Source organism: Acomys russatus, chromosome 13 (assembly GCF_903995435.1).
Source record: "Acomys russatus chromosome 13, mAcoRus1.1, whole genome shotgun sequence".
Classification (NCBI taxonomy): domain Eukaryota; kingdom Metazoa; phylum Chordata; class Mammalia; order Rodentia; family Muridae; genus Acomys; species Acomys russatus.
In genome coordinates, this window is record NC_067149.1 from 64,733,596 (window position 1) to 64,744,473 (window position 10,878).

Sequence of the window (10,878 nt, forward strand, 5' to 3'; positions counted from 1 at the left end):
TGTATATTGAAATGAATATTATTTATATATATATATATATATATATATATACATACATACACACTTACATATTCCTCTATTCCCAGGCCCTTGTGCTTAATGGCTTCATGAAATAAGCAGCTTTGCTCAGGCACAACCTAGCACTGTGACGTTTCAGCCTCGCCAACCTAAGGGAACTCCGTTGTCTTTCTTCATGGATGTATAAACTAGATCATGAACATTTGGGGAAAACAAATGAGAAGGAAATAGAAGGAAAGAGGGAAGAAGGGCTGGAGAGGCGACTCAGCAGTTCTGAGCTGCTGTTCTTACAGAGGCCTCAAGTTCGATTCCAGCACCACATAGGGTGATTCACAGCCTGTACCCCAACTCCTGGAGGATATGACCCCCTCTTATGGCCTCCATGGGCACCTGCGTTCATGCACATAGACACATATATCCATATATTAAAAATACTAAAAACAAATCTTTTTTTAAAGAAAGTGGTGGGTATAATACTGGGTGCATTTATGACTTCATTATATGTGTCCATGTTAGTCTTCACAAAGCCCTTTGATACTGCACCCTTGTGGAATGACATCGATGAGCTGACCCATCTACAATTGTGGAGCTAAAAGCAGGAGGTCCAGAGCTGCCATGCAGACCCTATGGTCCAGGTAATTTATCTATTTTACATACAAACAAAAATAGTTCTCTCCTACTTCTATCTGTGCATTGGAGCTTCTCCCGTATAGAGTGGTACCTTAAAAGTCTCTTTTTGAGCCGACCCCTAAGACGACAAACAACAAACTTGGCATTGAGAATAATGGTCTTTGACTCATACATTATGAGAGGGTTGGTTTTTTTAATCTTATATTTTTAGAACCCAAACTGGGAAAAAAAAGTTTGGAAAACTGTAAATCTGACTAACTTAAATACTGTTAACATTGAAAGATTTCACATAGTGTCTATTTTTCTTCCAAAAATTCGGTGATTTGACTGCTATGATGCTATTATTCGTGCTGTGTAATGTTGAGTGTCAGCCCCCACCATCTGCCTGCTCTGAGTCTGGGTCCCTTCTTTGTTGCTTCCCCAGCCTAGTAGCCAGGCTTCCAGGGATTCCTCACTCCTCTTCCCACCTCACTACAGGAGTTCTGGGATTACAGAAGCTACTGCCCATCTCTACCTGGGTCCTGAGGATTCACACTCAGGTCTTTCTGTTTGTGTGGCAAATGTTTACACACTGAGCACTCTCTAATGTACAGTATTCATCCTCCTGCCGAGACTGTTGTTTCTGTCTTTGGTATAACACTGGGGGGAAAAAAACTTTCTTGATTCAATGAGAACTTTGTTGGGTGAATAAGCCCAGTGTGGTCAACTCCTCAATGGCTTTGCCAAGGCATCTCAGGTCACATGTTCATCTGTACCATGACCCTTGGGCATCTGACTTCTGTCTGTTTCATACCTCACACTTGGAATACCTCCAACTTCCCCCCTCCCCACCAGCTCCTTCTATTCTGGTCACTTTTTTCACCACTGGGATGAGCTCAGTTCTGTTTGCAAATGTGACTCACTGTGTGTGGAAACTCTCCTGATCCACTCAGCTTCCTCTGGATTCCAAGATGTCTCCATTATTCCCAACACCAGTTTGCTCCAACATTCCCTCAGTCACAGACAACTGTGTATGGAACTTACTTTTGCAGTTGATACTGTCATGGTGATTATGACTGCAACATGGTACCCAATGTGTAGTTCATATGTTTGCCATTATGCTCCGTTGTTATCTCTCTGTCCCACAGACTTCCTAAAGTTAGAGCTGGGTGAGCGCTGTCTATAATCCTCACAATACTTAAGTTCATTATTTTCACAAAATAGGTGTTTTATCCATATAGGTGGAATTACTGTCACCTGTAAATGACGAAGGAGTAAATGCACAAAATGGCTTTGGTGTGACCGTCATTTCGCATAGTAGAATGAAGTTTTAAAGGGGGTGTCGCTTTTTACATTCTCTTTATTAAGAAAGATAGCAGTACCTTCCTCACACAGTTTTAATAAAGAATGAGGCTAAAAATAAAGTACCTGGTATGTCTTTTGTGTTTAATTAGTCATGGCTGTTTTAGCCGTGATGAGTGTTCCTAAACAAAGGGTCAGGTACTTTGGTGCTATGGGGTGTACTTCTGTTGCTGACTATCAGAGCCTGAGAAATGAGAAAGAGGAACACGATAAAGGTCGACATCGTTATTGGACATAAGACAATGTTGGAGAATGTCTCAAAGATAAACAGAGAGAGAAGTAGAAAGGTGATAATCCACCCCAACACCACCAGATCTCTCCCTGCTCCGAGAGCCCAGCGACACAAAGAACTCTGCACTGCACAAACGCATCTAGAATTACAAAACCCTGACAGACCCATACAAGATCCAGGCTCTGCAAACCCACCTTCTTCCCTGTAAGAACATTCTTGCTGTTCTCTGGAACAAAGGCTAGGACCTCTAAGGAGCGCCGTGAAAATCCTGATTACAAGCAGATTAGAGGAGGCAGATCTAAAATTCTCAAAGGGCAGAGCGTAAGTTGGCAGAAATGTTACCACATGGCTTGGTCACTTCTTCTTGCTGCGGTTAAGTACCCTGACATAAGACACTTGAAGGAGAATGTGTTTATTTTGGTTTGAGAGCACAGTCAACCCACCCGCTGTACTCTGCTGTGGTGGGAAAGTCAAGCAGGAGCTGGAAGCAGCACCTCAGAGCTGGTGCTCTGCTCCCTTTCTTCGCCTCTCAAGACTAGGATCCCATTGTCACCGAGGTTTCGATTGCAGTGGTGAAATGACGAACAAGAGCAACGTGGGGAGGAAAGGGTTTGCTTCAAGTATTCTTCTGCATCACAGCCTGTCACTGAAAGAAGTCAAGGCAGGAACCTGGAGGCAGGAGCTGATGCAGAGGCCATGGAGGAGTGCTGCTTATCAGCTTGCTCCTCTTGCTCAGCCGACTTTCTTATAACACCTGGACCACCAGCCAGTGCCACACACACCATGCTGCCCCCTCCCCATCAATGACTAATTAAGAAAATGCCCTACAGTGGCACACGACTTGTAATCACAGCACTAGGGGAGGCAGAGGCAGACGGATCTCTATGAGTTAGAGGCCAGGCTGGTCTACAAAGTGAGTCCAGGACAGCGAAGACTCACAGGGAAGTCTTGTCTCTGGGGGGAAAAAAGAGAGAGAGGTGGGGAGGAGAAAGAAAAGAAAGAAAGAAACAAAGAAACAAAGAGAAAGAAAGGAAGGAAGGAAGGAAAAGAAAAGGTTCTCTGCAAATGGATGGAACTGAGTGAGGTAACCCAGACCCAACCCAGAAAGATATGCATGGTATATATTCACTTATAAGCAGGTAATTGCCACATAATATAGGATAACCACACTATAATAGATTTGAGGCCACCCTGGTCTAAAAAGCGAGTCCAGGACAGCCAAGGCTACATAGAGAAATCCTGTCTCAAAAAACAAAAAAAGAAAGAAAGAAAGAAAGAAAGAAAGAAAGAAAGAAAGAAAGAAAGAAAGAAAGAAAGAAAGAAAGAATGAAAGAATGAGAGAAAGGAAATTAAATAAAGAGTACTCTAGGGAGGATGCTTAATTTTCTTTCTTTTTTTTTAAGATTTTATTTATTTATTATGTATACAGTGCTCTGCCTGCACGTACACCTGCTCGCCAGAAGAGGGCACTAGATCTCATAATAGATGGTTGTGAGCCACCATGTGGTTGCTGGGAATTGAACTCAGGACCTCTGGAAGACCAGACAGTGCTCTTAACCTCTGAGCCATCTCTCTAGCCCCGGGAGGATGCTTAATTTTCATTCAGAAGGACAAATAGAATAGACACCAGAAGCAGTTGAAGAGAAGGAACAGTAAGGGAGCCTACCATAGAGGTCCTCTGAAAGACTCCACCCAGCAAGGGATCCAAGCATATGCTGGGACACACAGCCAAACTTTGGGGTGGAGCTCAGGGAGTCTTATGGAAGAGTTGAGGAACAGAAGGACCTGGAGGTGACAGGAAATCCACAAAGAGACTAATGGAGCCAACAAAATTCTGGCAGAGGAAGGGCATGCTCCAGAGACTGATGCACCAGGCAAGAACCATGTACATTGAGGACCTAGACCCCCTGCTCAGATGTTGTCCATAGGCAGCACAGTCTCCTTGTGAGTCCCGTAATATGGGGACGAGTGTCTACTTCAACATGGACTCTGATCCCCACATGTTGATCACTTCCCCCAGGCGAGGAAGCCTTGCCTGGCCACAGAGGAAAAGGATACATCTGAGACTTGACAGGCTGAGATCAGGTGTTAGGGAGGAGGGCACCCCACCCCTTTCTGAGGACTTGGGGAAGAAGGGAGAGGGTATGAGGGAGGGAGAGTGGGAGCAGGAGGTGACAAGGCACATGCCTTTAATCCCAGCACTCGGGAGGCAGAGGCAGGCGGATCTCTGTGAGTTCGAGGCCAGCCTGGTCTACAAAGTGAGTCCAGGACAGCCAAGGCTACACAGAGGAACCCTGTCTTGAAAAAAAATTAAAAAAGAAAAGATAATGTCCTATAGCTGGATCTTATGGATCCATTTTCTTAATTAAGGTTTATCCTTTCAGGTGACTCTTGCTTATGTCAAGGTGATATAAAAACCTAACCTTCACACCAACCAAGGAATTTGGAAGGGCCTTCCCACTTCAATTAATCTAAGCAAGATAATCTCTGACAAGCAAGTGGAGGCTTAGCTCCCAGATCATTCTAGATCTTGTTAACAATTGAGACTTTCACACCACAGACATAACAAACTGTTAGCAAATAAAGCTTATTTTAAATTAACTCCACGAATAGGAATTATAGAAAGGGAAAGTAAGTTCAGTGTGTGTGTGTGTGTGTGTGTGTGTGTGTGTGTGTGTGTGTGTGTGTGTGTTTCAATAGATAGATAGATAGATAGATAGATAGATAGATAGATAGATAGATAGATAGATCAACAGACAGACAGATGTACTTACATCCGGGTTCTATATAGAATAGAAATCATGTGGTGAGTCCTATAACTGGGAAATTGTTGAAATTCATTCTGTGTTGGACACAATGATTTGCACCTGTTACCTCAACACTTAGGAGGCTGAGGTGAGGGATTGTTCAAGGCTGGCCTGAGTTCTCCAGAAATACCTGTCTCAAAACCAAACCAAGGGATTGGCCTGGAGGGGTGAAGATTCATTCTTGATATATAGATGAGCTTTAAAATCCAAGAGTCTCTAACAAAAAACCAAATCTCTGTCAGGGAAATTCTTACCAATACTAATTGATGTTAGTTAGCAACTAGCTAACAGAGCCCTAAGGGAGCAGACAAGCTAAAAGACAGAAGAAAGAGTCGTGTGAGCTGAAAAGCCAAGGAGGAAGCACTAGAGAAAGGCACCGAGGAGTCCTGGCCACTTCCCGGTGACTCTGCACAGGCTCTGGCACGTATTCACAGCCATGTTCTTTCACATGAATAGGCATGACCCAGATTCAAATCCTCTCTCCACTTTGAAGATCTAGATTGCTAACCTTGAGGGTTACGTGCAGGTTACAGAGCCAGGATTTGAATCAGGGTCATGCCTATTCAGCCTTTCAGTTTCCATATAGATCGCGAAGTTCCCTCCTCCACTCCTCCCAGCCCTACCTTCCCACCATTTTCCCTCTTTGTCCCCCCAAGCTAACCTCCACCCCCACCCCGCCACTTCATGTCACATCAGGACTAAGCATGTCTTCTTTTACTGAGGCTGGACAAGACTGGCCAGCTAAGGGAAAGTGTTTGCAAAATGTTGTGGACTGTGTACAGTTTACCCTTGTTCATTCTGGATCAATCCAGACATTGCATTGTGATGTTTGTTCTAAGTATCTCCAGTTTCAAGTCTGTGTAGTGTGCCTCCATTTACTCTCTGTGTTGTCAATAAAACAAACTAGCCAGTGCTGAACAATTAGCAGAGAGTAGGGTGGGACATCCTGATCGAATGAGGGGAGGAGAAAGAAGAAGATGGAGCAGGAGGAGAGACTGGGAAATGTCTAGAGAAATGAACCAGGCCTAAGAGATGATGTAGGAAATCTGAATGCAAAGAAACTATACTAGCATGGAGATTTATCATGGAATAATTATTGAGCAGCATTGCGCTATTGGCTAATTAAATAAATCTTGGTCTCTCTGTGTGATTATTTGGGTATAAAGCTGGTTAAAGAATTACCACTGATATCACTAAAATAACAATTCAACATTAAATATTAATAATCATTCAACAGGTAAGTGAACGAACAGCAGACAACTGTATCCATGTCAGTGACAGGCCCTGCTCCAATTGCTGAGGGACCCACATGAAGACCGAGCTGCCCATCATCTCCACACTCGGTCCAGTCCGTGCATGCACTTAGGCTGGTGGTTCAGTCTCTGTGAGCCCCCATGTGCCTAGTTTAGTTGACTCTGTTGGTCTTCTTGTGGAGTTCTTGGAAGCTGATTTATTTAAAAAGTTGTCCTTGGGGAAGTGGTCACATATGGGGCACCAGAGTTCATGTCAGAGTCAGTCCCAACTCTCCACACAACTGTCACTTTATTTTATTTTATACATATAAATATACAAACTTTAAATTCAATCTATACTATCTGGAGGAAGAATGAAAACTTGTATAAGAGACTTGTCAAGACAAGGTCTCACTTCTGTAGTTTTGAACTTACATGTTCTTACCTCTGCCTCCCATGTCTGAGTTACAGGAAAAAGTTGCTATGCCTATCGTTAGAATGTTAGCAGTATATTTATAGTTGAATTGCAAGGACAGATGCCTTGAATCAACGAGATTCTGGGGGTGATGTCAGCAGGTAGCTTTAACCGTCTCTCTCCGACACCTTATAGGGCTATTTCTATGCCTGATTCTAAGGCTGATCTCATTCCAGCCTTACTGTTTTCTTTTGGCCTCCAAGGCATGAAGAGAAACACAGTGAAGAGAAAGGGCTCAATGGTGAAGAGCACTGGCTGCTCTTGCCGAGGACCTGAGTTTAGTTCAGAGCACCAACATACATACGCAGCTCACAACCCTCTGCCACTCCAAATCCAGAAGACCCTCTTTAAACTCCAACACATATACAGTGTACATAAACTCATGCAGGCACACACATAGGCATATAAAAATAAAATGAAATGAAAATTTTTAAATTTCAGATTACCTAGTTTTCTCCATCCATTTGCCATCATCACCTAATGCCCCTGCCTCCCTTGTTGAAGAAAGCAACCCCATCAACTCCACAGCTGCAACCTGTAGGGGAGGGTTTGGTGAATAATTGTGTTGTCCCTGTCTGCTTGACTAGGGCCAATATTGAAATCTGGCTTTTATTTACAGTAACATGAGCAGGATCTTCGAAGATCTCAGCCCTCCTTCATTGCCTCTAGGGAAAATGCATCATCCCTGGCTGCCACACACGATGTCTCCTGCAGCTGTAAGCTATACAACTTGAGCGTTTCCTCTTGAGGTTTCATGACTATACCAAACAGCCCAAACCTTATCTAAGATAGACTCAAACTCCCAACCTTGGTCCCCCTAGTCTTGACTGGGTAAGGGCTCCTTTTTAACTATGGATCCTGTTCATGAGGCTGAAGAGATGGCTCAGCAGTTAAGAGTGCTGGCTGCTCATACAGAGGGCTGAGGTTTGATTCTCAGTATCCACATGGTAACTCACAACTATCTGTAACTCCAGCCCTAGACAATCCAATACCCTCATCTAGCATTTACACTCATTGCACACATATGGTACACAGACATGCAAGTGGGAAAACACCCATTAACATAAAATAAGCAAACAAGTAAAATCTTTAACATAGATATAATTCTTCATTTCACCTGATGGCTGCATCATCCATATCCATTGTTAAAGATGATTCTTTGAATCCCAGGATGGACTCAAATGAACTAGAGTTTAAACTTCTGTCTATTGGTATTTACTGACAGTTTTATTTTATGCATATGTGAATCTTGCCTGCAGGCACGTCTATGCACCATGTACATGCAGTGTCCATAGGAGCCAGAAGAGAGTATTGGTCCCCTGTAACTGGAGTTACAGATGATTGGAAGGTGCCTATGGAAAAGTAAACTTAAAGTCATGCTTTCTGGGAGCAAGACACACAGCCCAACTCTCTCTAAAACTTTCCCATCTGCTTAAACACAGGAATCTTTCATCATTCATTCATTCATTTGTTTGGTCATTGATTTGCATGTGTATGCTTCTAGGTAGAGGACCACAGACAACTCACAGTAATGTAATCCAGTTTTTACTTGCCCCATGTAGATACCAGAGATCAAGCTCAGATCCTCAAGGTTGGCAGCAAAATGGCCTTTTCAGTGAGACATCTCGTCCAGCCCCACAAAACTTATTCTTGTCCCCTTGCTTTGTCAACTCACTGATAGTCTAGAACCCTATGCTCTAACTAAGATATGTGAATATTTAGGACCCACAATGTTTCTCACACAGGCATTAATAAGTTTAAGGAAATTCATTGTCACTTTCCGCTAAACAAAAACACAAAAGAAGTCTACAATGTACCCACATTTTAGACGTCCTGTTTGTCTGTCTTTCCAATCTCCTCTTTCACGCTTTCTTCTCCCACATTTCAGGTGAAAGGCTTACCTGTCACATCCCATAATGTTCATTCATCTCTTCCCCCTCATCAAAGCATTCACTCCGCCTCTTCCTCAAGGAGCAGCCCGTGAGGCCAGGCTTCCTGTGTGTGTCTTATGTAATAAGGGCCAAATTACTTTTGCTTTGTAGTTAATGTTCCTACAGGGGACTTCATTGCATTCTTAAAAGCGTAATGTCTGCTTATAGAAGCAACACAAATGTGCTCCAAAGCGTTGAAGTGGCATCGCCCAAAGCCTCAGGAATGCTGTTGCCTTTAAGTCTGACTACTCCTGCTCAGAGAATTATAAAATCTCTAATTGTATTAAGCACTGTTGAATAATGAAGGAAACTTCTAACCAGTCTACATACAAACATTCTCCAAAGGGTATTTCCAGTCCATATTAAATTTGTATTGAAGCATCTCAGAGACATTCAGATATTTTTTTAAATTTAAATGTCGTCAGAGGTAAATATATCTTTCCTTAACTTACTAGGGAGCAGGAAAGTCTCATGTTAGTCACTACCCAACTGATTATTTGGTTAGAGCGGTGTCATATAAGTGGAAGAGGTACAATCGGTGATTCTTTCATAAACCTAGATAATATGTTTCAAAATATTTCTCTGAAATCAACAAAGGGATGATTCTCGTGACCAAATAACAAACTCTTCTGTGAATTTTGATTGTTTTCAATAAAGTTGGAGAAAATTAGCATTCATCAGTTATCTTTGATAGTTTAGCAATATATATATATATATATATACAGCTATGAAGAATCCAAGTGAACAGGGTTTATGGAGCATGCCTGTAGTTCCAGCACGCAGGAGGCAGGGACAGGAGGGCTACTGCATGTTTAAGCCTGGCTTGGTCTACAAGAAGCATTGAAAATGAGCCATTTATCTTTCAGAGACAACAGAACCTGCTGTAAGCCACTTAACTGATTAGAGCTGCAGTGATTGTGAGGAGGTTAGAATGTTGCTGGTCCAGCAACAGATTATCTTGGGCCATTTTTATTTTCTTCTTTTAAAGATTTATTTATTATTTATACAGTATTCTGCCTGCATGTGAGCCAGCAGGCCAGAAGAGGGTACCAGACCACATTATAGATGGTTGTGAGTCACCGGGTGGTTGCTAGGAATTGAACTCAGGATCTTTGGAAGAACAGCCAGTCCCCTTAACCTCTGAGCCATCTCTCCAGCCCCCATTTTTATTTTCTTAATAGCCTCTTAGTGCAACCTTTTGTTGCTGGCCTGATGGCTTTATGTCCTTTGGATAAATCATTTGTAATGTACAAACCACCAGATTTACAGTCAACCAAAAAGCTAGAGATACTGCCAGAAGACATCCAGGCCTGCAGCTGAGATGTCTCCACTTGGTTTTATTCCTTCTACCTAATGTTTCCACCAATATATTTGCAAAATGGCTTGATTTTGTTCTGCTATTATAAATTGTTTCCTCATTGGAGCATGGACTTCTGGGTAGCCTAAGTCTGTCTTTGTGAGCCATGGTCACTCATATTTGGCTCCAAACCAAACTATCCTTTATCCATCCTGAGATGAAAATTTTGGTTTTGCGTCAATAATTTTAATCAGTAAGTCTAAACCAGCATGACTCACGGTGATCTTCACAGAGAAAAGCTGAGTCATAAGTTTCCAGACGTGGTGAACTATTCCTTCTACAGACAAGGTCATGTTCAAAAGCCAGGGACAAAAGCCTTAGGAAGTTCTGGAGCAGATCCAGCCCATGAGCACACCTACAAGAGTCTTCTCCCAATTTCTGGTCAGCTTGGTGATGTAGCTAAGCAAAGCCTGAATTGTGACTTTGTTGGATATTGGTCTGGTGTGTTTTGATGCTAATTACCACTTGCTGTTTCTGTGCTCCACCTGTTTGACCAATAAAAGGCCATCACACCTGGGCAGGGCAAATGGAATCAGCATGGCTGAGTTTCCAGGCCTTGGAGAGACAGCATCTGGGAAGGAGGAGAGGAGAGAAGAAGGCTGAGCCATGGGTTAGGTGGAGAAGCATATGTGGGCATGGATGGAGACTAGGCCCACATGATGATAATTAGCAAGTATTTGGGATTATTGATGGGAGGTAGCTTGATAGAAATTATTAGAAGTAGATGGTATGAAATTGGGGCAGGTTTCCCATACCTGCCTACTATGGGAAATAGTTTAGGGGATTAACATCTGTCCTGACCCAGGTTAACTAAGGCTATTTTAAAATATAACAAATATCTGTGTCTTGATTGAC